Raw genomic sequence first — 27,638 nt, forward strand, 5'->3', positions numbered from 1 at the left:
CACCTCTGTCACCTCTTCCTCCCCACTTCTCCCCTCACTCTTCTCTATTCACTAATACAACTGTGAAAGCTGCCTCCCTCTCCAGGTGCTCAGACCACATCTGTTCAGATCCTTCACCTTATGCATCAAGCACAAGCATCTAGTCTTCCCCCTCCAGATCTTGCACAGCTCCACCTCTGTGTCTCTTCTCTCCTCTCTTTCCTTCTCACTTCCTTCGCTTCATTCAAGCATCCCATCTTCTTAGTCCACTTCCTCCCTTCTCTTCACACCATCATCCATGCTCCCCGTGCACTAGAAGCAATCTCTCTTCTCTTGGATGCCAGCTGACCACCCTTCTCTGCACTCAAATCAAGTTTCTTCCATGAAGACTTACAAAGTCAGAACTTTTCAGCATAGGTGCTGGAACTAGGGGTGTTGGGGTGCTGCCACATCCCCTGGCTTGAAGTGGTTTCCATTATATACAGGGTTTGCAGTCAGGGCCGGCTGTAGGAAGTGCGGGGCCCAATTTGAACAGTTTCGATGGGGCCCTGGCAGGGATGACTAAAACAAAAAAACACTTCAAAAAACCCCTTTCATTTCTTCCATGTATTATTTACTTTCCATGACTATATAAATAATAACAAAATTATATATTACATACATTGCATCATATATTAATTAGCTGATTTGCACTTTCATATTAAGAAAATAATTTGTTTTGATAGCTGTACAACTGATTTTCTTCACTAATGTTTATTTTATTAAAATCTATAAAATATTTCCTTATTAATATAAAATTGCCCCCTCCTTCCCCCCCCAGCACCACCCGGCCCTGTGGAAACAAATCCTCCTTCCCCAGCTCTGCCCCGTTGAAACAAGGTTGGGGGAGGTGGGAAGAAAGGGCACACATGGGGTGACCAGATCACAGCAGTAAAATAGGACCTGCTCCCTCCCTGCTCAGCCCCACCATCACACCCCTTTTCACCCCCTAGCCCCCCGCTGGCTTTCTGCATCCCTCCTAGTCAGTCCCCCACCCATCACTCGCCTCCTTTCATCTTCTCCCTCCCCTGCCAGAAACCCCCATGCCCGCCCCTAGAACTCCTGCTGGCTCAGTGCTTGCCTTTTTCCCCACCCGCCACTTTCCCCCTCACCTCCCCCCAAGTATAAAGCCTCATTCAAAGACCCAGGGGTTACTATATTACTGCACACACCAGTCAATCAATGCAGTTGTAGATAAATCTCTGCATTATGCATTTTTGTATAACTTTTATATGACTTTGTATTGAACCTTGGTAATATGTTATAGCAGGCCCCAAAGGTAGTGTAATTAAGGTAAAAGAAAAGTGTCTTTTTGCTAGGAGTAGAATAAGATCTTCCCCCACTTTGTAATCAATTGCCCTGTTGAATGAATGAGCTATGGATTAGGAAGGTGTGGAAGGCAGGACCTCCAGACAGCTGCAACCCTTGGAGAGGGGCTGGGAGCCAGACCAAGGAGAGCTTTGCCCAGGCTGAGTGGGACGGAGTTTGGGTGCTGGGTGCAGGCTCTGGGCTGGAGCATGGGGTGGAGTGCAGGAAGGGTGGAGGGGTGCAGGCTCTGGGACAGAGTTTGGGGGCCAGAGAGGGGATGATGGTGCGAGGGGGTGGGAGGGGAGGGGACTGCCATCACATGGGGCTTCCTTCCTCCTCTGCTGCCCCTCACCATAGCCCCGGTGGGGAATGGGGCTGCCCCTTGCCCAATGTTTGCAGGATTGGTGACTGGGGGGAAACCCAGTCAAACTCTGGTTTTACTCTTTCGTTGATGGGTCACTTTAACCCCTTACACACCCTTTCCTGCCTCTCTCACTCTGTTTTTCTGCTGGGTTTGATCTTTTCGGTGGAGCCAGATGGAAACCACAAACCCCAGTGAGAGCAACAGGCTGGAAGACTAGACTGAGCCCACCACTCAGCCTAGTCCATCCCAGAGCCCAGGACTGAGGGCAAATGTCCTCACACTCCCAGGCCCCCTGTTTCCACTCCTGGCCTCTCCCAGCGCTGCCAGTGATTCTGTGTGGCTGCATCAGGCAGGATTTCAACTGGACCTCCCCATCCCCTGCTAAATTCAGCCGTTTTGCAACCACTCTGCACCAAGAGCACCTTCCTTCCCTTCCCTAAAGCTGCTGGATGGCTAGAAAGCTGAGCTGGACATTTGATTGATCTGGAATATTATCATGCCCCCCCCCCCAAAAAAACCTTAATATCCACACAGCTTTGGGGGGGAATAGCCCCCCCCCAAGCTGGTCTAATTTATTGTTGCAGGGCAAACGAAGGAGCCATAGTTTAATGGAAATAGTCAGCCCCTACAGTGGTCTTGCAGCAGGGAGAGCAGAGTTGATGGGAAGGGAACTGGTTTGGATAGGAGCCCCAGTCCCCTTCCTTTGCAAAATAATTTGGAGAGGGGAATCAGATCACTCCGTGCCTCAGTTTCCCCTCAGGGGGGAGAGAAAAGTCTCAGCCTGCCATGTTGCAGACCTTTCGCATTCTCCCCTCTTGATGTATTTGATTTCCTCCTCCAAACCTCCCTCTCTGTCTCACCTGGAGTTCACAGCACTAAGTACCGGCTCGGGGCTTTTTTCCTGGGTTATATTACATGATCCCAACTTTAGTTCTGAAACAGACACGGGCAGGCACAAACTCACCCTCAAACAGCAACACCACCGAAAACCACAAAACCAACCCAATATTACAAAGCTGCGGGGAATCACAGGGTCAAACACTCACCGTTGGAAACCCCGGCAGCTGCTCAGGTGACTGAGGTCCACTGCAGAGATTCCTGTCTCCCACCGGACCAGAAGCTCCCTCAGCGTCTCCTCCAGGTGAACGCTGAGGGGAGGGGAGGGGAAGAAAGGCTGCAAAGCACATGTGCCTTCTCCCCCCTCCCCCTCCTAATCTGCAACACCCACGCGGCTGCCTCAGCCTCAACCGCCAGCGTCTCTCGTTGCCTAGCAGCAACAGCTGCTGCTTCTGGGAGATGCAGAGCTTTGCTTCGGGGAGAGACGCTGCGGCCCGCGGCCCTCTCAGGCGCGGGGCCCAATTCGGGGGAATCGGGCAAATCGGCCTAAAGCCAGCCGTTTGCAGTTTAGTTCAATGGCTCTCAGCACCCCCACTATACACATTGTTCCAGCACACTTGTACTTCAGTGGTGAAAAACTACAAATAATAACTGTCCGAAGAACTAAGCAAAAACAAACAAGCCAAACTGTGCTAACATCTATGATCTGCTAAAAACCCAGGCTCCCTGCAAGGTTGGGACTCTCTGCTGCTATCTCAGCCATTCCACACCCAACCTCCCTCCCTCTCTTCCTCCAGAGCGTGTGATCACCCAGTCATTCTATTAGAGTGTAAGCCCAAGGCAAGGTCCTTGGGTCAGATCTTCAGCTGCTGTAGACCAGCAAGAAGCTGGAGTTATGCTGGTTTACAGCAGTTCAGGATTTTGAATTATCTGTAAAGCTCTAGGCACATATAAATGAGGCCAAGCTTCCCCTAGTCCTGTGCCTCAACTCTCACCTAGGAGAGAAAAGGGAGTTCAGGGTCCCTGGCTGGTCAGTGCTGTTGGAAGCCATACTCATGCCAACAGTAACCGCTGTGCAAACACTCTGTATTTACCTCTAGGGAGTATGCCTAGCCTGCAGCCCCACTCTCCAATAGGAGTGTTCAGAACTGTCCAGCTCAGAAGCAAAGGCTGTGTGGAGGAACAGCTCCCTCAGAGGCCATTCCAGTCCCTGATCATATTGGGTCACTCCTGTCCTGGGGGAGAGGGAAGGGATTTGGGTTTGTCTTGGTCCCTCCCTGTATGTGACGCTGCTCTGGAGCTGCCATGCTCCTGTGTACACAATTGTGTGTGTGCCTTCTTCCATTGCTTCTCAACAGTCAGTACTGAGCTCCCGCTGCCCTCAGAGCTCTGTGCCAGGATTGTCCCCAGGAGCCACTGCTGCCCACGGCCATCCCAGTCCTGTGTCTCTCCCTTCCCAGTGACACTCCCTTGGGTACTAACTCCACTTTCTCTGCTCCTGGGTTGTTTTCCATTGGAGTAATCAGACTGGAGACAGAGAGAGAAGGAAAATCCAGTAGGGCACAGTGTATGATTGGGGTCAGGGCAGCTGTGGAGTTTGTCAGTCTACAATCTCCCTTCCCAGGGAACAAACCATTTTGTGCTGAGAAAGGGAAGAGGGAAGGACAAGCACCCAGCAAAATATATTTATATTCTCATTGTAATTAGGCAACTGGGGAAAGAGGAAATCATCCGCCCTGCCTGGTCCAATGCTCAGCCCGCCACCGCTCTGGGGTTTCGGCCGCCGGCTCCTGCCATTTGGGGTCTCAACCCCCTGCCAGCCTGGGGTTCCTTCACCCAAGCCAGCAGCAGGCGCTGAGTGGGACTGGCAGTGGGACTCTGGCTGGCAGGAGCCAGCAGCGGAAAGCCCCAGAGCAGCAGCGGGCTGAGCGGCTCAGCCCACCCAGCGTGCCATCAAAAATCGGTGTGTGTGCCACCTTTGCCGACCCCTGACATAGACAGTACAATAGGAATCTCCATCGCACCATTCAGATTCTTCAGGGAGTCTCTTCCCACCCATACTGCCATGAAACAGGTGCTTCTGTGAAGGACCTTTAATGAAGGAGTTTAAATGATGGGGGTCCTCATTGTCTCCATCTGGCTGGACTATAAATGATCAATGAGAGACTCCACTGACAAAACCACCACATAAACACACTAATCATGTGGGGACTCTGAATACATGACTAGCTGCACACAACCTCCTCCCCATCTGTTCGGATAGAAGGTTCTTAGGGAAGGGACTTCCCCTTGATGTGCAGTAAGACTTCAGCTTTGCCCCAGGGTCTGGATGGCATGCTAATTGGATCATTTGTAACATACTCATTCACCAGGAAGGGGACTAATTTCACTCCTGTATGAGCAATGTAAAACATGGCTGTTTGGTTTTATGGGGGCACACATGAGTGAGGCTCAACTGCGTTGCTTCAGCTTTATTATATGCTGCTATTATAGCACATCTGATAGCTGGCTCTGCAGCATGGCCTGAAGTCAGCAAAGCTCAGGGGAGTCCCAAAGCATCCTTTTTGCAAGGACTTCATGGTGAATTGTTACAGATGTTTTAGAAACATCATGGCCAGCTCTAAAGCTCTCCAGCTTTCATTGCCTCCAGTCTTTCTCTCCCTCTCTCTCTCGATCAGAGCAGCCTCTTTCACAGTGTTGATCTCATCATTAAACTGGGTTTACCAGCACTATGTAAGAGGCCCAAGGACTGGAGGATGGCTGGATCACCCCTAAAGCCATGTCCTTGACCTCTCTCTCCAGGTTCTGGGCTGTTTTCCCAGTGACCTGGAACAGGGAGCATCTTACAGGAGGATGAGCTCCTGTCTCCACCTGGTGGACAGCCAAGTTAGTGAGCCCAGGCCAGTGGAGAACAGCTGCTGGTAGGAACCGAGCACCCCTCAGATCTCTGCCTGCTGGGCAGAGGTTAGCTGGTCAGACAGGGGGATTGATTCCAGCGAAGGGCTGGCCCCTGTCTCAGGGAATAGATCCATTAGGGGATCATCTCCCTGCTCCTTCCACTGGCCACACATAATCAGTACCAAATTCTCCCTGTCAAAGTACGGCTTCATCATGTTGACATGGTACACCCGGTGTCTGTGAGCCTGGTTAGACAGTTCCACTACACAGTTCACCTCATTCAGCTGCTTGATGACCTTAAAGGGTCCATCCCAGGCACCTTGTTGTTTGTTCTTTCTCAAGAGAATGAGAACCATCACCTGGTCCCTGGTTGAATAGGAGCAGGCACGTGCTGAGTGGTCGTACCAGACCTTCTGCTTCCCTTGGGCCCTGGCTAGATTCTCCCCAGTCAAGTCCATGAGCTCAGTGAGCTTTTCCCAGAAAGTAAGTACATACTCCACCACTGATTCTCCATCAGGGAGGCCTTACCCTCCCATTTGTCCCTCATCAAGTCAAGGGGTCCCCTCGCTCTCCTCTCATACAACAAATCGAAAGGAGAGAATTCCTGGGGCACTTCCCAGTATGTGAACAGCAGACGGGGTAAATAGTTGTCCCAGTCCTGTGGGTGCTGGTTCATAAAGGTTTTTAGCATCACCTTTAGGGTCCCATTGAACCTCTCCACCAGCCCACTGGACGAGGGGTGATATGCTGAGGCCCAGGTGTATCAGACCCCACACTTCTCCCACAAGCACTGGAGCAGGGTTGACATGAAATTGGAGCCCTGGTCTGTAAGGACCTCCTTGGGGAACCCCACTGTGATGAAAATAGTCAGCAGCACCTCTGCCACAGTGTCTGTCTCGACAGAGGATAAGGCCACTGCCTCGGGATAATGACTAATGAAATCTACCACCACCAGAATGTTTTTTTTCCCTGTCTGAGTTGCCTTGCTGAGGGGTCCCACATGTCCATGGCCACCTTCTGAAAAGGCTCCTCTATGATGGGCAGGGGCCTCAAACCTGCTTTCCCCTTGTCCTGGGTCTTCCCCACCCTCTTGCAGGGGTCGCAGAACCTGCTGTACTGCTGGACGGCATCAAAGACCCCGGGGCCAGTAAAAGTTCCATAGCAGCCTCTGCCTCGTGCGCTGGATTCCCTGGTGTTCCGAGAGAAAGACATTGTAGGCCAGGTACAGTAGCCTGCAGCAGTACTTCTGGAAGACCACTAGCTGTCTCCTGAAGCCCAGACGGAATACGTCACAGGAGGGGAACAGACCAAAGGACCCATATGAAGCAGAGAACCCAACATTTATGGTAGGGAATGACCATGGGGAACTTTAGAGGCAAACGGCATTAGAGCCGTACAGCCACTTGGCGTGTTGCGGGCGGATACCTGCTGAGCTTGGGGCAAGGGGAAGTTGCCACTAACAGAGCCCTGGGTTGGGACCCAGTGGAGAGGGCAGGACCGGGTTCCCCTACCACCCCATCTGTGAAGGGAGAGTTATCTGGACTCTGGCCATAAGGCTATACTGCCCTGACACTTGGGGCGATTTACATGGACTCAGGCCACTAGGTCGTACTACTCCACCTGCGAGGGGGGAGTTATATGGACTCTGGCTGTCAGGCCACACAGCCCTGACTCTTGGGGTGAGCTACATGGACTCTGGCTGCTAGGCCACACTGCCCTGCCTGCAATGGCGGGGGTTATATGGACTCTGGCCATTGGGCCGTATTGCTCCAATGCTGGGAGCGATTTACATGGACTCTAGCCATTAGGGACCACTACCCCGACCAAGGGGTGATTGCATGGAGACAGGCCATTAGGCCCCATCTGGCCACCCACAGAGAGGTGAGCATGTGAACTTGGGAGTGGCGAGGTTCTGATACCCCATCCCACCCCTGCCACAAAGGGGCAGTGAGGTGCCAGGCCTGCCACACACCCCTTCTGCACTGATGTGGGCCTGTTCCCCTGGGATTCCATTCCATATCCCGACCTGCTGTCTACAAACTCGTCAGCCAGCAGCCCTGCGTGACGCAGGTCCTTCAGCCTCTTGTCCACCAGCCACTAGTCGCTCCAGCCCCATCAGTTCAATCACATCCTCCTTGGTCTGGGCCCTGGCCCCGTTCACCCACTTGTGAGTGTATTCCCCAATCAGCGTGACCAGTTCCAGATAGATCATCCCCGGTCCTTCTGCTCACCCCAGAACCTTTTCCAGTACACCTCGGGGGTCAGCTCAAACTTGCGCAGCAGGAATTGTTTGAACTGTTCATAGTCCCCTGCTTCCACCTCATCCATCTGGCTGAATATCTTGATGGCCTTGGTCTTCTGCAGCTAACTCAGTTGTCTTCACCTTCATTTTCCTGTTTGTTCATAATCTGGAAAAGAAAACCAAGCTTTTCCGCTTTTTCAGGTCCCAAACAATTTCTCAATTTGGACTGAATTAGTCCAAAGGAAGAAAATATTCTTTCTAAATCGGAAGAAGCAGTTACTGCTGTTAAAAGTGAGATTATCACTTCAACAGTCTCTGAATGCAAGTGCTTAAGTGACTTCCACCATTTCACTGGTGTGACTTTCTTTAAAACATCATCAGCAAACATATATTTCTTAAATGGTTCTTATTCCCAAACTGGGTCTCTTTTATGGCCTGTGCCATTATAGGTTTCCCCTTCTAGTGAGAGAATGCTATGGTAGATCTCACATCAATGAAGGCTACACTCAGAAAGACCTCAAGACTTCTGGAATATGCTGCTCAGTTTCACTTTTGTTTCTACTGCCTGTCCCTCCCTTCTCACATTTATTTCCAGACTTCTTCTCCTTGTCCAGATCTATTCCGGCCTCAATAGTTATATTCATTGAACTTTTTGAAACTTTGCACTTTTAGAGAAAGGTAAGGGATAGACTGTGTGCACAAATTTGCAGCGGGATAATAGGGTTGAGGTCTGTTATTTCTCATCTCTATATATTATTTATTAAAAACATTTTTGCTGTTAACAAGCATGTTATCTCTGGAGACACAAATCCACAGTTTGGGAACTGCAAAACTAAGCATCTCTGACGGTATCTTCTAGACTGAGCACTGAGTCCCATTGGTTAGATAGAACGATTAACCTAAATAATCTATGCATAAACCCCTGGAACCCCATAAGATTGGGTCCCTAATCCATGAACTATTGGAACTCATTTACAAAACTTTTCTTAAACATTCCATGAATATATTGTCTCATATTATAGAATCAGAATTTATAATCCCTATTCCATGATGAGCCATTATAGATCAAAGATATATCTTAATTAAAACAATCTTTTCCTCAAAGCATTTTATTAAAAAAATCCGATTTAAATAAAAAAAATCTGATTTTTTTTATTTTTTTGAAAAAATCATTGCTTTTTATCCACCTCATCCCAGTTTTCTTTTTTCTTGGTTTATCGCCAAATCTGATGTGCACTTAACTTTTATCCTAGTGAGTCCAATCACTGTGGACTCTGGGTCAGTTTTTCAAAGATATTTAGGCACTTAAAGAAGCAGATAACCACCTAAATACCTATGACTATCTGGCTCCTTGTACAAAAAAGTGTATGGATCGCAGAAAAGTATCTAACAACTACCAACTCCCTGCAAAGAATGTCTGTATTATCACTGGATGATACAGTTTCTCCTGGGTCTCACATGTGCAAAATACGATGTGACTGAAGGTACTGATAACAACTGGTAGCAGAGATCATAGCAAGCTCCCATTCTACCAACAGGTTTCAGAGTAGCAACGTGTTAGTCTGAATCCACAAAAAGAACAGGAGTACTTGTGGCACCTTAGAGACTAACAAATTTATTTCAGCATGAGCTTTCGTGAGCTACAGCTCACTTCTTCGGATGCACAGAATGGAATACACAGGGACAGGAGATATTTATACATACAGAGAACATGAAAAGGTGGAAGTATGCATATGATAGCTCATCTCAATTGATTAGACTCTTCCTGTTTGCATGCGTACTTCCACCTATTCATGTTCTCTGTATGTATAAATATCTCCCGTCTGTGTGTTCCATTCTATGCATCCGAAGAAGTGAGCTGTAGCTTACATTCTACCAACAGCTCCCATTGGCCTTTACATTGCACAGATATTTTCACCTACTTTTCTTTTGTAAATAAACCTTTTGCTGATATTTTGTGTGATCATCATTGTACATTTTTCTTTCAGGATTTGTGATAAGTCATGATAGCCTGCATTGTTCCGGTGCATGGTATTAGGAAATGGAACGACTGCTGTAGGTTTTGATAGTTTAGAGCCCCATCCTGCAGCCCATAGACACATGAGGATTTCCATTTCTACTCATGTGACTAAAGGCTGCAAGACCAGGTCTGTAATGACTGAAGATTTATGGTTATGTGAACACATTTGATATCTTTGCTGCATTTATCCTTAGATATCTAATGTGAGTACATGGAGGCTCACTAGTCCATGACTCAGACATACTAGATTCATAGTGACTTGTGGGTGCTCAGCACCTCTGAAAAGCAGGCCATTTATTTCAGTGCCTCATTATGGATTTAGGAGCCTAATTTTAAGCACCTAAGTTTGAAAATTAGGGACAGTGTGTACTTCATATGTAGTTCCACTGGGGTTTTTCCCCAGAGCTTTTTTATTACCAGGGGTCTTATGCAAAATAAATTGTTGCTCTAGGTGCTTTTTCTCATCTCCTGATCCTGCTATTATTCAGTGTTAATTTTTCTTCTAGGTAAGGTGACTATAGCTGTGGATTCTTGCTTTGAATGCATGCTTTCTGTAGTCAATGTCAATTTCCATCCAGCTAGGCTAAAAAGAATCTAATATTTCCGTTTAGGTGAAACTTAGATTTTCTATAGTTTAATCCTTCTATCTGTATTCAAGCCCTATTCAATATTTCCTACTTAGGGAAAAAATCCATTGACTAGTATGAGGAATAAAGCAGTGAACACCAAAGCGGAAAGGCAGTGATCAGCCTGTAAATGCCAAGTTGCCTGGCATCATCATCATCACTACATATTCTCAGAGTACACAGGGTATAGCTGCAGTGGTGTTTAGTGCAGGGAGGGAGAAGTCAAGACTCCTGGTTTCTGTTCCCAGTTCTGCAAACTGACTTGCTGTGTGACCTTGAACAACTGTCTTAATCTCTGTGAGCCTGTTACAAAGATATACTTCATTAATGCTTGCAGGATGCTCATATGCTGCAGTGCGGGGGGGGCAGCAGACACAGAATAAATAATGATGAATGAATACTCAGTCCAAGAGAATGACTGGTACAGGCTCGGTAATACAAGGAGTGGTTTAACCCTGAGGCAGGAGGGGAGGGTATGCCACAGCACTGGAAGCATGAAATGTCTATGCATTCAGTTTCCCTGCTGGAACTGAGAGCTGCCATAAGGGCCTTCTATAAAACATCCTCGCAATGAATGGGAATTGTAGTAAGAAGAGAGCCTGAGGCCTGGTCTACACTATGGGGTTAGGTCAAATTTAGCCGCATTAGGTCGATTTAAAAATGAATGCGTCCACACAACCAACTCTGTTCCGTCGACCTAAAGGGCTCTTAAAATTGACTTCTGTACTCCTCCCCGGCGAGGGGAGTAGTGCTAAAATTGACTTTGCTGGATAGAATTTGGGGACGCAAATCTACATTATTGGCCTCCAGGAGCTATCCCAGAGTGCTCCATTGTGATTGCTCTGGACAGCACTTTGAACTCCAATACACTAGCCAGGTACACAGGAAAATCCCCAGGAACTTTTGAATTTCACTTCCTGTTTGGTCAGCGTGGCGAACTCAGCTGCACAGGTGACCATGCAGTCCCCTCACAGAATCTGGCAAGACCATTCCTAAGAAATGTTAAGCACAGATAATTCACACAAATTCATCCTGATATCAGGTAGTACCAGAACATCCCGATATCAAGGATGGTACAAAAACATTCCCCAGGGATAACAGGAATAACTGACCCCTCCTAAAAGATAAGGTCTGGATGACAGTACGTAATAAAGATGTTTTAATCAAACCAACATGTACAAGGTGATGGGTAACAATGAGCCACATCAGGGGGCAGTAACTATGTCAGAGGCAGTGCCAACTTGTTTGTATCAGAGTATACAGATGTATCTCAAAGGGAGTATCTTTGTCCAGGTGAGGGAGGAATGGGAAGTCCCGCTATTCACTGAGCTGCATCCATTGTCACGGGCATACATGTCTTAGTATCCTCATCTGCCAGGTGCTATGACTGTGCTTTGTTGACAATAAACCTGGCCTGGCACCTTTGTCCCATAACGAATCTTGTGGTCACTGGGTGGTTCACTCGAGGTCTGCTGTGCCGTCTGTCTGCACAGAGCTGGGGCAGTACACAGGAAGAACACACACAGGCAGCCAAACATCTAACCACTGGAGTGCTTCCTGGATCAGTGCCACAGGCCCTGTAGTCTGAGATTCTGGAGAAGTCACACGCCTGTCCCAGCTAGTGCAGAAAGGAATTTGTTTTACATTTTTGGACAGCCAAGGCTTGACCTAAAACCCATTGAAGTCCATGGCATAGCACCACTTGACTTCAGTGGCTTAGGACCAGACCCCATGTCCATTTCCTAGATTATAGCAATCTGGTCTTTTTTTCAAAATGCATAAATGTCAACAGTTTCCAGGTGTGTTTAACAGGATCATGTAATCCTCTCATCTTCCATGTAATGCTCTTGAATACAATTGCCATACAAAAGCACAACTCAGTTATAAGTAGAATTTTGCCGTCTAGTGGATTATTTTAAAATTGCACCCAATGATAAATCACAACCAGACAGCAAATGTGGCCTTTATCTATGCCATAATGGTACACTGTATCAAGATGTGCTACGTAACTTTCCCTGCCTTGCTACTTACCCTCCACCCCACATCTTTTAACTGAAACTACCGTTTAACCTTTTTCATAAGAAATCCATGTCAAGAGCTCTGCCAAATAAAAAATGTCATTCATATGGAGTAAAGGCAGACAATCTATAACTTATTTCAGTCAAAAACATCTTCAGGGATAATTGTAGTTTGCGCCAAAACCAGAATTTTAGAAGGTCTCACAATTCCACGTTAATGCCTTACTTGGCCAGCAACAAACCCACTGGAAACTGCATAAGCAAACCGCAGTTTTACTGAGAAAAGCAGCTGTGTCAAAGTGACACCTTCGTGCTCCACCCATCCACCCCCACCCCACCCCCCGAGTGTGTTCACAATTGTATCTGCTGACTTTGCCGACTAAAGTAAGTTTTAACTACTTATTACTCCTGTTAACACTGCAGAGTCCATATGGTCATGAGACAGTAAGCTGGATTCTATATAGACACATGCATCACCAGCAGAATGGCTAACAGAGTTCTGATTGCTACTGTCTTTATTGTTACTGATGCACAAGCCAGGAACAACCCAGCATGACTCTCAGGGCTTGGCTACACTGGAGAGTTGCAGCGCGGGTAGAGGCTTTACAGCGCTGCAACTCACTCACTGTTCACACTTGCAAGACACATACAGCGCTGTATCTCCCTGGCTACAGCGCTGGTTGTACTCCACCTTGGCCTGGAGAATAATGATTATAGAGCTGCTCATGCAGCGCTGCTCTGCCAGTGTGGCCACCAAAAGCAGCATTATTGGCCTCCAAAGGTATTTGGAGGTATCCCAGAATGCCTGTTCAGCCACTCTGCTCATCAGTTCGAACTCTACTGCCCTGGCCTCAGGTGACCCGCCCTTTAAATGCCCCGGGAATTTTAAAAATCCTCTTCCTGTTTGCTCAGCCAGGTGTGAAGTGCAATCAGTGAATCTTTCCAGGTGACCATGGCCCCACGTGGCAAACGAGCCCCAGCATGGAGCAATGGCGAGTTGCTGGATCTCATCAGTGTTTGGGGGGAGGAAGCTGCGCAGTCCCAGCTGCGCTCCAGCTGTAGGAATTACGATACCTATGGGCAGTGTGACAAAGTTCCTCCTCTACCTTGGTGAGTCCTGTGCTTATTAGCAGATTTTCTCACCTCAGTGATCTTCCTCACAGTCTGGATTAACTCCTCCTGTGTCTGATCAGGAGTTGGGAGGTTTGAGGGGAACCTGGGCCCGCCCTCTACTCCCAGTTCCAGCCCAGGGCCCTGTGGATTGCAGCGGTCTATAATACCTCTTGTAACAGCTGCATGACAGCTATAACTCCCAGGGCTACTTCTCCATGGCCTCCTCTGAACACCTTCTTTATCCTCACCACAGGACCTTCCTCATGGTGTCTGATAACGCTTGTACTCCTTAGTCCTGCAGCAGCACACTCTCTCACTCTCAGCTCCTAGTGCCTCTTGTTCCCCGCTCCTCACACGCACTTCCTCTCCTCTGGCTCCTCCTCACCTGATTGGAGTGAGCTCCTTTTTATACCCAGGTGCCCTGATTAGCCTGCCTTGATTGGCTGCAGGTGTTCTAACCAGCCTGTCTGCCTTAACTGGTTCTAGCAGGTTCCTGATTACTCTAGTGCAGCCCCTGCTCTGGTCACTCAGGGAACAGAAAACTACTCATCCAGTGACCAGTATATTTGCCCTCTACCAAACTCCTGTACATCACTGGTTTGGGTCTGTCACACCAGATATCAAGGGCCATGCTGAAAAGGAGCCATGACCGGGATGTGCTGCAGTGCAGGGTTAAAGTGAAGGAGCTGCGGAATGCCTATTGCAAAGCCCACAAGGGAAACCACTGCTCCAGCACTGCCCCCATGACCTGCCGTTTTTACAAAGAGCTGGACGTGATACTTGAGGGTGACCCCACCACCAATCCGAGGACCACAATGGACACTTTAGAGCAAGGGAGGAGGAGGAGGAGGAATAAAGTGAGAGTGAGGGTACTGGGGTGTGGGGAGACACCCCGGAGTCCCAGGAGGCATGCAGCCAGGAGTTCTTCTCAAGCCAGGAGGAAGGTAGCCAGTCGCAGCAGCCGGTACTTGGTGGAGGACAAACAGAGGAGCAGGTTCCTGGTAAGCGGCTTTTCTTTTCATGATGGAAATTTTTCGGGAGAGGAGGGAGGGTTAGGGCTGCATGCATGCATTCCTAGATGCGGAATAGCGCATTGATGTGGTCTATCACGTCACGGTAATCGGCCTCGGTAATCTCTTCAAAAGTTTCAGCCAGAGCGTGGGCAATGCGCTTGCGCAAGTTTACAGGGAGAGCCACTGTGGTCCTTGTCCCAGTCAGGCTAACGCGTCCGCTCCACTGTTGCCGCGAGGGGTGGTGGCACCATTGCTGCACACAGCAAGTTGCATAGGGCCAGGCAGAATCCGCATTGTGTAGAAGACTCCTCCCGCGCTTCCAGGTGACCTGCCAGCACAGTGAGATACCTGTCAGGATCAACCTCCTGTGGAAAATGTTGGATAGTGTTCAGTGTAGGTGCCCTCAGCTGTTTGCTTTCCCCAACGCCAACAGAAACCCGAGGACAGTGAGGCCTGAAGCACATCCCCTTACTCACATTGGTGGGCTCCCTGGCTTATGTGGCACTCTCTGTTGGATGGGAAAATTAGACTATTGTGCTATTTCACACTCCTTACTGTAGTGGGAATACTGTCTGGGATAAACAATGCTGGCTCTGTTTAAGTGTTGCATTTTGCCTTTTAAGAAGCATACCTTGAGATCTCGCTGCCCGTGTATACAAACGCTCACAAGACTACAAAACCTCTGGAGAAGCGCGAAAAGCAAAGAAGACACTGCTGCAAGCATTATGAGAGCACTATGTCACAGAGAATTAAAAAGTGCAGGACTGAGATGAAGCGGATCGCATGGAAAACGCAGAGCGCGCCGAAAACCAGGGAGGAAGAAAAGCACAAAACAGCTGAAAGCATCCTGGCGGCCAAGCAGACTCTATCCAGGCGTCCGCATAAGCCCAGCGAGAGCACTACTGCGCCCGACCCCCCATCTCAAAGCTCTTTCCCTTTGCCCCGATGTCAGCTCAAAACCCCTTCCCTGCATCCAGTTTTACCTTCCACAGCTGCCTCCAACACTTGACGGTTCACACACCAGCCCTGAGAACTACGACCCTTTACCCTCTGCAATCAACCCCATCACATGCAGTATAGCCTTCTGAAGGCACGTCATTTGCACAGCACTCCAGACAGGACATATTCAAACCTGTGACTGTACAGTTCCCCACCCCACCCCCCTGACCTTTTAGGTTCCCATAAAGTTGTGTGTCTGTCAATAAAGTAATTTTCTTTTCAATAAACGAATTCTTGGCTTTGAAAACAGTCTTTATAATTGCAGAAAGTAAGTCAAAGATACTTGTGATGCAGTAGGGACTGTCTGTGTGGGGGATGGGAGAGCCAGGGAGGACTTTAGGTGAGGGACAGGACCTAAGCCTGTAACCTGAGCCAGGTAGGGGGGGAGGGGGTCAGCACCTTTGCCCGGGAAGCCAGACAAAAGGAAGGGGCCGGCTGGAGAGAGTTAGTTCACTTTCGGTTTTGGGCTGGGTGGTTGGAATTCAGGGCATCCCAAACTGGGAACTACGCGTCCTGAACCCCCAGAAGGACTTGATTGAGAGGTCCTCATTGTGCCTCCAAGCTCTGCTGTAACCTGCATTCCTGTTGTCCAATAAACCTACTGTTTTACTGGCTGGCTGAGAGTCACTGTGAGTCCCGGGAAGAGGGGTGCAGAACTGGACTCCCCCCTACTCTGTGACAACTAGTGGCAGAGGTGGGATCTACTGCACCCTGTGGACGGTGCTTCCTGCAGTAAGTGACTGGGGAGCAGTAAAATGAAGGGGGATTGATGGGGACCAGATGGGCTGAAGAGACAGAGAGCGACGGTTTCAGGAGGCGATTATCCGCTGGAGTGTGTGACCAGAGCAAAGGACTTTGCAGTAACAGGGTCCCCGGGGGGATTGCAGGAGCAGTCCCAGGGCAGAGGAGTCTGCAGCTCGACCCTGGCAGAAAGGGGGTGACCTGAAAAAGGGCTGGTGCACGAGGGCTCTGCCTGGAACCGGTGGGAAGCTAAAAACACAGGGTGGCGAATGGCCAGCAGGAAGATGTATGCTAAGCGTCTTAAGAAAGACCTGGTGGAGCTGTGCAAGCAGAGGGGGCTGTGCATTGGGAGGTCCATCAAAGAACAGCTAATTGCCCAGTTGGAGGAGAAGGATCGCTTGGGTGAACCAAGCTCGGTCCCTGAGAGAAGCTGCCCAGCGCATGCAGCATGGGCCCCGGGGCCTGACATGGCTGGGAAGGGCCAGACTGCTGCCGAGGACACCCCGAGACCGTGCCCACCTATACCTAGGGGAGGGATTGGGGGAAGCCCAGTGAATACCGAGGGCACCCTGACCCAGGTGGCCAGCAGGGGATCATCCCGGTGGAGCTCCCTGTCCCTGGAATGGATGTGGATGGAACATGACAGGGAGCTGAGATGGGAAGAGCTCGAGTTAAGGAGGCAAGAACTAAAGGAGCGGGAGAACGAGCGTAAACACGAGGAGAACCAGCACCAGCATGAGCTGGAACTGGCCCAGCTGAGAAGCAGCGGGGCCCCGGCTGCGGTGAGTGAGGGGGGACCCAAACCTACAAAGAGCTTTGATAGGTACTTCCTGGCCCGGCGTAAGGAGGGGGAGGACATAGACACCTTCCTGACAGCCTTTGAGAATGCCTCCAAGCTGCACAGGATTGACCCTGCAGACAGGATCCCTTCACCCCCTTACTGGACTCTACAGCCATGGAGATGTACAGCCGAATGAAAGTGGTGGAGGCAGGGGACTACGAACTGTTCAAAAAGGCCCTGCTCCGCGAGTTTGGGCTGACTCCTGAGATGTACTGGGAAAGGTTCCGGAGTCAGCGTAAAACCCGTGAGGTCACATAACTACTACTGGTCAACCAGGTGAAGGGGTATGCCTGCAAGCGGACAGCTGGGGCCCAAACTAAAGAGGACCTGCTTGATCTATTCATACTGGAACACCTGTACGAGCAGTGCCCGTCTGACCTGAGGCTGTGGTTGATGGACCAGAAGCCGGAGAACCCACAGCACGTAGGCCAGCTGGCCGACGAATTTGTGGACAGTCAGGCAGGGGATAACAGGGAGGAGTCTCAAAGGAGCAGGCCTGCCTCAACGCAGAGGGAAAGTCACCATGGGACCTCCCAGTGGGGGCCTATGGAGAACCCCCACCAAAGGGGAACATCCAGGGTCAGGTCCATCCGACCCACTTGAGGGGACCCACAAGACATGGGCTGCTAAACTGTGGCCAACAAGGCCACATACGGGCCCAGTGCCCCAAGCTCAGGGACAGACCGAGCAGACCCAACCCGCAGAGGGTTGACTGGGTAAAGACCCAGCCGGATGAGGGGCAACATTCCCAGGAAAGGGGGGCTGGCCGCGTACCACCTAGGAAGGAGGGAGGAGGGCCGCAGGTCAGCTCCTCTGTGGGGCTGGATGCTCCAGACTCCGGGTTTTTGGTTTACAGGGTGGGTGCGGGGCTTCCCCTCTGGAGAGAGTGCCTTGTTTCCCTGGAGGTAGATGGGAGGAAGGTCACTGGGTACTGGGACACGGGCGCAGAGGTGACGCTGGCCCGGTCTGCGGTGGTGGTCCCAGATCGGATGGTGCCCGACACCTACCTGACCCTGATGGGTGTGGGTGGGGCCCTATTCAAGGTGCCCGTGGTGAGGGTACACCTGAAGTGGGGGGCCAAGGAGGGCCCCAAGGACGTGGGGGTACACCCACATTTGCCCATGGAGGTGTTAATGGGGGGGGACCTCGAGGATTGGCCAAGTAACGCCTGGGATGCCCTGGTCGTGATCCGTAGTCAGAGTCAGTGAGGAGCACTGTGCCCCGACAATGGGGAAAGTACTCTGCCCGAGGCGCAGGACCCTAACTTGGTGGGGAGGGAACGCCCAGGGACACGGCTCAGAGAGACTGCGGCCTCAGACCCAGCCAGCGAGAGAGAACAGGTCCCCTTCCCTGTCCCAGCTGCTGAGTTCCAGGCCGAGTTGCAGAAAGATCCCTCCTTGCAGAAGCCCAGGGACCGGACTGACTTCAGTGTGGTACAGACCATGAGGAGGGGTTGCAAGAAGAGGTTCCTGTAAGAGAAGGGGTTCCTGTACCGAGAATGGGCCCCCCCAGGGGAAGCAGAGGCATGGGGGATCAGGAGGCAGTTGGTGGTTCCCCAAAAGTTTCGCCACAAGCTACTGTACCTGGCCCATGACATCCCTCTCGCAGGGCACCAAGGGATCTGGGGCACCAGGCAGAGGCTGCTACAGAACTTTTACTGGCCTGGGGTCTTTACCCATGTCCTACAGTACTGCCAATCCTGTGACCCCTGCCAGAGGGTGGGGAAGGCCCAGGACAAGAGGAAAGCGGCTTTGAGGCCTTTACACATCATAGAAGAACCTTTCCAGAAGGTGGCCATGGACATAGTGAGACCTCTCAGCAAGACGACCTGGTCAGGGAAGAAATACATTCTGGTGGTGGTAGATTTCGCCACTCGCTACCCCGAGGCGGTGGCCTTGTTCTCTATCGAAGCAGACACCATGGCAGATGCGCTGCTGACCATTTTCAGCGGGGTGGGGTTCCCCAAGGAAGTCTTAACGGACCAGGGGTCCAACTTCATGTTGGCCCTGCTCCGGTCCTTGTGGCAGAAATGTGGGGTCCGGCACAACTGGACCTCATCATATCACCCCAAGTCCAATGGGCTGGTGGAAAGGTTCAACGGGATGCTAAAGATGATGCTAAAAACATTTATGCATCAGCACCTGCAGGACTGGGACAAGTACTTACCTCACCTGCTGTTCGCGTACAGGGAGGTACTGCAGGAATCTACGGTTTTCGCCTTTCAAACTGTTGTATGGTAGGCGGGTAAGGGTGCCCCTAGACCTGCTGAGAGACGAATGGGAGGGGAAGGCCACTCCCGATGGAGAGTCGGTGGTGGAGTATGTCCTGACCTTCTGGGAAAGACTTGCCGAGCTCATGGGCCTGGCCAGGGAGAATCTAGCTCGAGCCCAGAGGAAGCAGAAGGTCTGGTATGACCGCACGGCGCGGGCCCACGCTTTCGCCACCAGGGATCAGGTGATGGTTCTCATCCCCGTGAGGAAAAACAAACTCCAGGCTGCCTGGGAAGGGCCTTTCAAGGTTATCAAGCAACTAAATGAGGCAAACTATGGGGTGGAGCTGTCGAACCGGGCACATCACCGTTGGGTGTACCATGTGAATATGATGAAGCCACACTATGACAGGGGGAATGTGGTGTTGGCCGTGTGTGGACATTGGGAGGAGCAGGGAGATGACCCTTTAGTGGATCTATTCCCTGGGACAAAAGCTGGTTCCCCCCGGAGGCAATTCCCCTCTCTGATCAGCTGACCCTGGCCCAGCACGCTGAGATCAAAGGGGTGCTGCATCTATACCGACAGCTGTTTTCCAGACAGCCTGGACGCACTAATTTGACTGTCCACTGGGTGGAGACTGGGTCACATCCTCCTATAAGATGCTCCCCTTTTCGGGTCACCAGGAAAACTGCCCAGGACCTAGAAAGAGAGGTCAGGGACATGTTGGCTTTGGGGGTGATCCTACCGTCCTCCCGCCCTTGGGCCTCGCCAGTGCTGCTGGTCCCCAAAAGGGATGGGTCGATCTGATTCTGCGTGGACTATCGAAAGCTCAATGCCATCACTGTATCCAATGCCTACCCCATGCCCAGGCCTGACGAGCTCCTAGACAAGCTGGGAGGCACTCGGTACCTCACCACCATGGATCTTACAAAGGGCTACTGGCAAGTGCCGCTGGACGCAGATGCCAGACTGAAATCAGCCTTTATCACCTCTCTGGGGCTGTACGAGTTTCTAATCCTGCCCTTTGGCCTCAAGGGAGCGCCGGCCAACTTCCAGCGCCTGGTGGATCAGCTACTGAGGGAGATGGAGAGTTCTGCCGTGGTGTATATTGACGACATCTGCATCTTCAGCCAGACCTGGGAGGACCACGTATCCCAGGTTAAACAAGTGCTGGACCGACTCTGGGAGGCTGGGTTAACTGCAAAGGCTGACAAGTGCAAGGTGAGGATGGCTGAAGTATCTTATCTGGGCCATTGAGTGGGGAGCGGCTGCCTAAAGCCGGAACCAGCCAAGGTGGAGGTGATCAGAGAACCTGGCTGCCCCGCAGAACCAAAAAGCAGGTCAAGCCTTTAATTGGGATGGCGGGTACTATCAAGGTTTCGTGTCGCCCACTTTGACCATTAGCTCCCCATCTAGCGAACTGTGCAGAAGGGGAAGCGACCAAGGTTGTCTGGCCGCAGCGTGCCAGGTATGCTCTCACGGCGCTGAAGGAGGTCTGGTTTAGTGGCCAGTGTCCTGGCACCCAGACTTTGACAGCCTTTATGGTGTTCACCGGCCTCGACCGGGACTGTGGGGCGGTGTTAATGCAGGAGGTATGAAGTGGGAGAGACATCCTCATGTACCTGAGCAAGAGTTGCTACCGGGGCCGCTCCGAGCAACTCGAGAGCATTGTTCGGAGACATGCGCCTGTGGGCCAAGATATATTGTAGGAGCCATATCCTCTTTGGAGCACCTGTCCCATACACCGCATCTCTACGCCCTGACCTGCGCTGCCAGATTGAAAGGAGTCATGCAAACTCCTGAGTGGAGCTCGCTCCTGCCAGGACTATGACTGATGTGGTCCATTGTGAGGGACATGCAACCTCGATAAGCAGCACGCATTGTCCCGGAGGGGGGCCCTAACTTCCCCAGGTCATGGGCGAGTGGACCCGCTCAGTTCAGTCTCGATGGGGGGAGATTACGTGACTGCAGTTGGGACTGTCTGTGTAGGGGATGGGAAGAGCAGGGAGGATCTTTAGGATGAGGGACAGCCCTGAGCCTTTAACGCAGAGCGCAAGGAGGGGGAGAGGGGTCAAGTCACTTGCCAGGAAACCAGACAAGAGGAGGTCCGGCTGGAGGGGTTAGTTTCGTTTTGTTTTGGTGCTGAGGTGGTTGGTATCCAGGGCATCCCAACTGGGAACTATCGTCCTGACCCCAGAAGGCTTGAATGAGGGGTCTCATTGTGGCCTCAGTCTGCCTTAACTGCTAATCTGTTGTCAATAAACTTCTGTTTTACTGGCTGGCGTGAGAGTCACTGTGAGTCAGGAAGAGTGGGTGACGGCTTGCGACACCCCATACTCCTGTTTACTGTTTGTTCCCTTGCACAGAACCCTTCGAGGACGTAATGCCCTGAGCAATCCGTCCCTTTTTCACCAGGGTTACGTGCCTCTCTTGGAGATGGGATATAATTATGTATTTGTGAAGCTGTTACCTCCCTTACTGTGTGGGAATATTGTCTGGTATACATGCGCCTTCTGTTAAGTGTTTGCTTTTTTGCCTTCAAGAAGCAACTTGAGATCTCAGGCTCCATGTTTAATCAGCGTCTCAAGGCTACAATATTCGGAAGAAGTCTGCGAAAACGCAAAGAAGCATCTGCAAGCACTTATGAGGCACTCTGATCAAAAAGTGCAGGCACTGGAGGAAGGACAAGCAGTGCGGCCAGGATGCAGCGGACAGGAAGTAAGACAAGCAGCAGCATAAGCATCCTGGGCGCTAAGCCGACTCTTTCCAGGGCTCATAGCCATCGAGGAGGAGCACTCTTGCGCCCGCACCCCTCTGCCGCCCTTGTCCCAAGCTTTCTTTCTGTGTTCCCTAGTCAGCTCAAATCCTCTCCTGCATCCAGGTTTTACCAACCACCAAGCTGCTCCAAACTGTACGTTCACAACACGCGCTGAAACTACGACCTTTACACTCTGCATCACCCCCATCACACATGGGCAGAATAGCCATCCTGAAGTGCGCAGCCATTCGCACAGCACTCCGACAAGACATTTCAACTTGCTTGACTGTACAGTTTCCTGCACCCCTCTGCCCTTTTTAGGTTCTAAAAGTTGTGTGTCTGTCATAATATTATCTTTCAATAGATGGAATTCTGGCTTGGAACACAGTCTTTATTAGCGAACGTCAGATCTTGCTCGAGAAGGCTACGGCAGAGACAATGCTGGAACACAGATTCCTACAACCTGTCACTGCACTTACATCTCGTGCAACGGCACCAAACATTCCTGTTGTTTTCAGCCTTTTCATTCCCTCCCCTCAGGGCCTACCTAATCCTTGCGCCTTGTGGCTGGCCTCCTCTGTAGCCCTAGCCTCTCTCTGTCTGTGCAAATTTCAGCTCCCAGGGTTGAACCTGGAGTCCATGCTTGTTGAATATATTCACCTTTCCCTTCACAATATTATGGAGGGTACAGCACACGATATAACTGCGGGAATTGCTACTTTCCCGCGAGTTGTCTAGCTTCCATCGAGATCGCGCCCAGCAGCCCTTTAACCAGGGCGAGCATAACGCCAGTTCATTTCGGCCTGGCTCGCCGTAGTTGAACGGTCCTTGCCTCCTTGCCAAGGTCTCGCTGTATATGATCTCTGACCGACTTCACGGTAAGCGGGGTCTTCAAGGATCACATATGGGCATTTCAACGTCCTACTGTGATCTTCTGGTCTGGGAAAAAAAGGCCTGGCCTTGCAGCTTCCTGAACAGGCACTGTTCGAAAGATGCGTGCATCATGCACCTTTCCGGGCCAGCCCGGAATGTCAATGAAACGCCCACGGTGATCACAAGCGTTTGGAGAACCATGAGAAATACTCCTTCCGATTAACGTACTCGGATGTAGTGGGTGGTGCCGAATAGGAATATGCATCTCATCTATCGCCCCTCCACAGTAGGGAAACCATTTGGGCAAAGCCATCCACATGTCCTGCACGTTCCCAGTAGTCACGGTTCTTCTTAGCAGGAAGCGATTAATGGCCGGCAAACTTGCATCAACACGATTCCAATGGTCGACTTTCCCACTCCAAATTGGTTCCGACGATCGCAGCTGTCTGGAGTTGCCGCTTCGAGACTGCATAAGCCACCCGCTTTTCCACTGGCAGGGCAGCTCTCAACTCGTGTCCTTGCCGCCGGCAGGGGTGGGGGCGAGCTCAGCACACAGTCCATGAAAGTGGCTTTTCTCATTGAAAGTTCTGCAGCCACTGACTGTCATGCGAAGACTTCATGACGATGTGATCCCAACACTCAGTGCTTGTTTCCGAGCAAAAGCGGCGTTCCACAGTGCTGAGCATTTCCGTGAATGCCACAAGCAATTTCGTGTCGTACGCGTCACGCGACTCGCTTATCATCGTCGGACTCCTCATCACTTTGGATCTTAAGGAATAGCTCAACTGCCAAACGTGATGTGCTGGCGAGACTCGTCAGCATATTCCTCAGCAGTTCGGGCCCATTTCCCACGAAATTGCGCTGCACACAAACCTGTTGAGAGAGGCAAGATGCGCGCAAACATGGACGGAAAAACAGGGGATTGCTGGGATGTGAAGCGATGCATCACAGGGCGTTGGGACAGGAAGCAGAATGACTCGCCCCTGCGCCCCCTTCCAAACCCACGGCGCCAGAATGGGAAAGGTGGCTGTGTGGGATAGTTGCCCATAATGCACCACTCCCAACAGCGCTGCAAATGCTGCAAATGTGGCCACACTGCAGCACTGGTAGCTGTCAGTGTGGCCACACTGCAGCGCTTTCCCTACACAGCTGTACGAAGACAGCTTTAACTCCCAGCACTGCACACCTCCAAGTGTAGCCAAACCCTCAGATCCCAGGGTGAGCTTGCAGAGCTAGGAGTTAGCAAAAACAATCTTGATCTGCAATCCTAAAACAGTCTTGATCTGCAATCCTAAAATGGTGATAATGGTGTTGGCCATCTCATGTGGTTTTATTGTGAATCTCATGATATTTTGGGGTTCTCTCAAAACCCCAACTCCTGGAGCCATGTGATTATATGACAATCTAACTTTTACACAAACGAAAAAAGTCTCTAGCCTTTATGGTGCAAAGAAACCTTGAAAATGTGAAGTCTGAAGGCTCAAACACTAGACAGCAAAGAAAATGAACCTAACATTTATTATTTTTTAAAATCTCATGATTTTTCAGCCTATCAGGATTTTTTGCTGGGCCTGACTCATAGTTTTTGAATGCTTGCAGTGGGCCAGACTGAACAGCCAGCATTAGTCACTATTTGGATTAGCACTGCACTTCACTGCGTGCCCCTCCATAATAACAAACACATTTCTAATAAAAACCCAAGCAGCAAACTGCTGTACAGAGTGACTGTGCTGTGAGGTGAAACCCGGTCCCCTCAGGTCTTAAACCTGCCTTCCTTAGGCCAGAAAAGAGGGCTCTGAAGAAGAGAAGTAACTAATTGATAGCTGGCTCAATTTCATGAACTTACGGCACAGAGGTCAAAGGAGCTTAGAATCAGGGACAGAACAAGGCTTCTTCCTGGAAGTAGTATTCTGATGCCGACTTAGGAGTGCAAATGCAGTTCACAAACCAGAGTTCCTCCTTAGGGGTGCTGAAGAACCTGCTGAGTTCTGTCCCCTGATCTACTAGCACAGAGACCTCTAGCAGCTCTACCAGGGCTCCCTGGTCACTGATGCACAGCTGATTGTAGGGGTGACCCTGAAGCAGCCCTTACCCAACATTGTATTCAGCATAGCCACTCTGACTGCCACGGTTTCACTGTTAGCCATGCAGCCACAACACCTGGGTGCAGCATGAGGCCCTAAAGAAGTTTTGGCTTTCCCAGCCGGCACCAATTCATTTGATTTGCAGCAGGGAAGTGGCATGCTGCTCCCAGCCATTGCTGAAGTGACTCAGACCCAGACCCTCTAAGGTATTTAGGTATCTAACGCCCAACAGAAATCAATGGGAGTTAATTCTTTTACTTCTGACATCATGTTAAGAGCCGATGGAAAGAGCTATGCCAAGTGCAATGCACAAAAGCAGTGCTACAAAGCCCAGAAGCTATGTTACATATTCTTGTGGGCCATCTCCTGGCACCTTCTCGACTAACTATTTACATACAGACAGACACAGAGCACTCCCATAATCGATGAGGGCATGGTTTGGATCCTCTACTTATTCATTCAGATTAGAGCAGGAAAGAGCACTCTCACTCAACGAGGATCCAGAGCTGTGAGGGAGCTGCTTACCAAAGCCAGGGGTGGGGGAGGATGGAGAACTGGGCTCTCTCCTGCTCATTTTGGCTTTAACCCCTGGCACTTTCTCCACCAAGCATGGTGGGGTGCGTGCTCTAAGACCATTAGATGGGAGTAGCAGTTGTAGAGTCATTCCACAGCCTAGCAGTAGCATTTCTTCATCATGGCATTTCCCTAGCACCAGGCCCAGTTCTAGGTTGGGGCGCTAGGAAGAGGATTTTAGCCCACAGAGCGTCTTAGGATGCCACAAAGAAAGCTGCTCTATCAGTCATTGAAACATAGCAAATAGCGGTATTGAAGGGAACAAAACTGCCCTCTCCTGGCTTGGCTCGGTTGGCTTTGTGAGCCGTAGGGGGCCATATACTGAGTGGAGGGTGGCTTGGGCCAGCGATCCCTTCTTTGACATGATGCTCTGCTTTGACATGATGCCGGCAAAACTAGCTTGTCAATGGTTAGGCTGCTGGTGTGTTAAGACCACAGTCCATCTTGGGGACCAACACCGTTGCATAGTTTCCTTGTGCTCCCCATCTGTCTGTATCCATATGCTGTTGTCTCGGGTCTTACACTCAGCTTGTCAGTTTGCTGGGCAAGGACCAGCTTTTTGTTCTGTGTAAGTACAGCACCTAAAACGATGGGTCCCGGGTCACGTGTGAAGCTCCTAGGCGTTGCCACAATACAAATATATGATAATAATAATAATAATAAATAATAATAATAAATAGCAGCTGGGGAACAATAGGACAGCTCTGTACAAGGGGTGCAGCAAACTGCACTTTCTGGCTTTCTGAGTTCCCCCTGGCTGGCCTGTGCAGTGGCTCTTTGGGCACAGGGCAGTTGCTGGTGTTTGCGTACTGGGAATCCTGCTGCTTTTCAATGACGTGGGCTGGCTATGCTGTGGGGTTGGCTCTTTCACATGGGGTTTCACAGTCAGTGCTCCCTCTAATTTTTCCCACCCATGTGTGGAATGAATTTTGTTCTGTACACCAATATGGAGGTGATGTGTAACACGTCACCTCCACATTGCGCACATAACAAAATTCATGTGGGCTGAGGGGTTCAGAGTGTGAGAGGGAGCTCACGGCTGAGGCAGAGGGTTGGAGTGCAGGGGGGTGAGGGCTCTGGGCTGAGGCTGGGAATGAGGGGCTCTGGGCTGGGGCAGAGGGTTGGGGTGAGTGAGGGGGTGATGGCTCTGGATGGAGGTGTGGGCTCTGGGGTGAATTGGGGATGAGGGGTTTGGGGTGCAGTGGGGCTCCCCAGGACTACGGTGGGGAGAGAGGACTCCCCCACAAGCTCTTTCTCCCTGTAGCAGCATGTAGGTTGAGGGGGAGAGGCGCCTCTCCCCCGGCTGCGGCAGGTCCAGGCCAGGCTGGGTTGTGGCCAGGGGAGGGGCGCCGCTGCAGGTCCAGGGCTTGGGGAGAGGCATTTCTCCCTGCTGCAGCTCTGAGCACCTGTGTGGCACTTAATAGGCAGCCACGCAGTTTACAGGGAATTTAACTCACAGTGTATGGCAAATGCATGGCCCTCTTATGGGACCCAGACAGCCCCGCTGGGCTATATCAGGATGGGGCAGCCCTGCCATGCTGTTTCAGGGTTGGTGCACGTGCTGGTGCCATGCTGTTTCAGGGCTCCATCATCATTACTGCATGGAAACAGACTTCTGATCTGGTGCTACTCAGGGCTTGTTTACAAGAAGACTCTCTGCAAAATTAATCCCAATTAACTAGAGGCATAAATTTAAAGCAGATTAGTTAAATTGTACTAAACTCTATAGTGAATTAAGCTAAATGTGAATTAAGACCTCTTTAATTCCAAATAAGAGCACCTACACAATGGTTTAATGGGGTCTAACCAACCCATTTTAAAATTCACACCCTTAGGCCATATCTACACTGCAAAATTATGTCGACCTAACTTACATTGGCATACAGCCACCTCAGCCATTAAATTGCTCGTGTGCACAAGCCTGGCTCCTAGCGTCAGCAGTAAGGGCCGTCCTTAGCCATAGGCAGAATAGGCAGCCGCCTAGGGCACCACTAGGTCTGGGGGCACCGCTCTGCGAGAGCCTGAACAGACGGGAAGCAGTGGAGCATATAAGAGCAGGGCTGCTGGGTCCTAGAGAGAGCCGAATGCAGCACAGTCTGAGG

The 27,638-nt window shown here is 50.8% G+C and overlaps 1 long non-coding RNA gene across 1 annotated transcript; it reads right to left on the reverse strand.

Annotated features, from left to right (window-relative positions):
* Positions 1–11,459: 11,459 nt before the first annotated feature.
* LOC142047264 (uncharacterized) lies at positions 11,460–14,074 on the reverse strand. Its single transcript, XR_012656455.1, has 2 exons — positions 13,612–14,074; positions 11,460–11,931 (listed from the first exon to the last, which is right to left on the reverse strand). It is a non-coding gene; the product is annotated as an uncharacterized LOC142047264 (long non-coding RNA).
* Positions 14,075–27,638: the final 13,564 nt, after the last annotated feature.

The sequence above is a fragment of the Chelonoidis abingdonii genome, chromosome 9 (genome assembly GCF_003597395.2).
Source record: "Chelonoidis abingdonii isolate Lonesome George chromosome 9, CheloAbing_2.0, whole genome shotgun sequence".
In the NCBI taxonomy this organism is placed as follows: domain Eukaryota; kingdom Metazoa; phylum Chordata; order Testudines; family Testudinidae; genus Chelonoidis; species Chelonoidis abingdonii.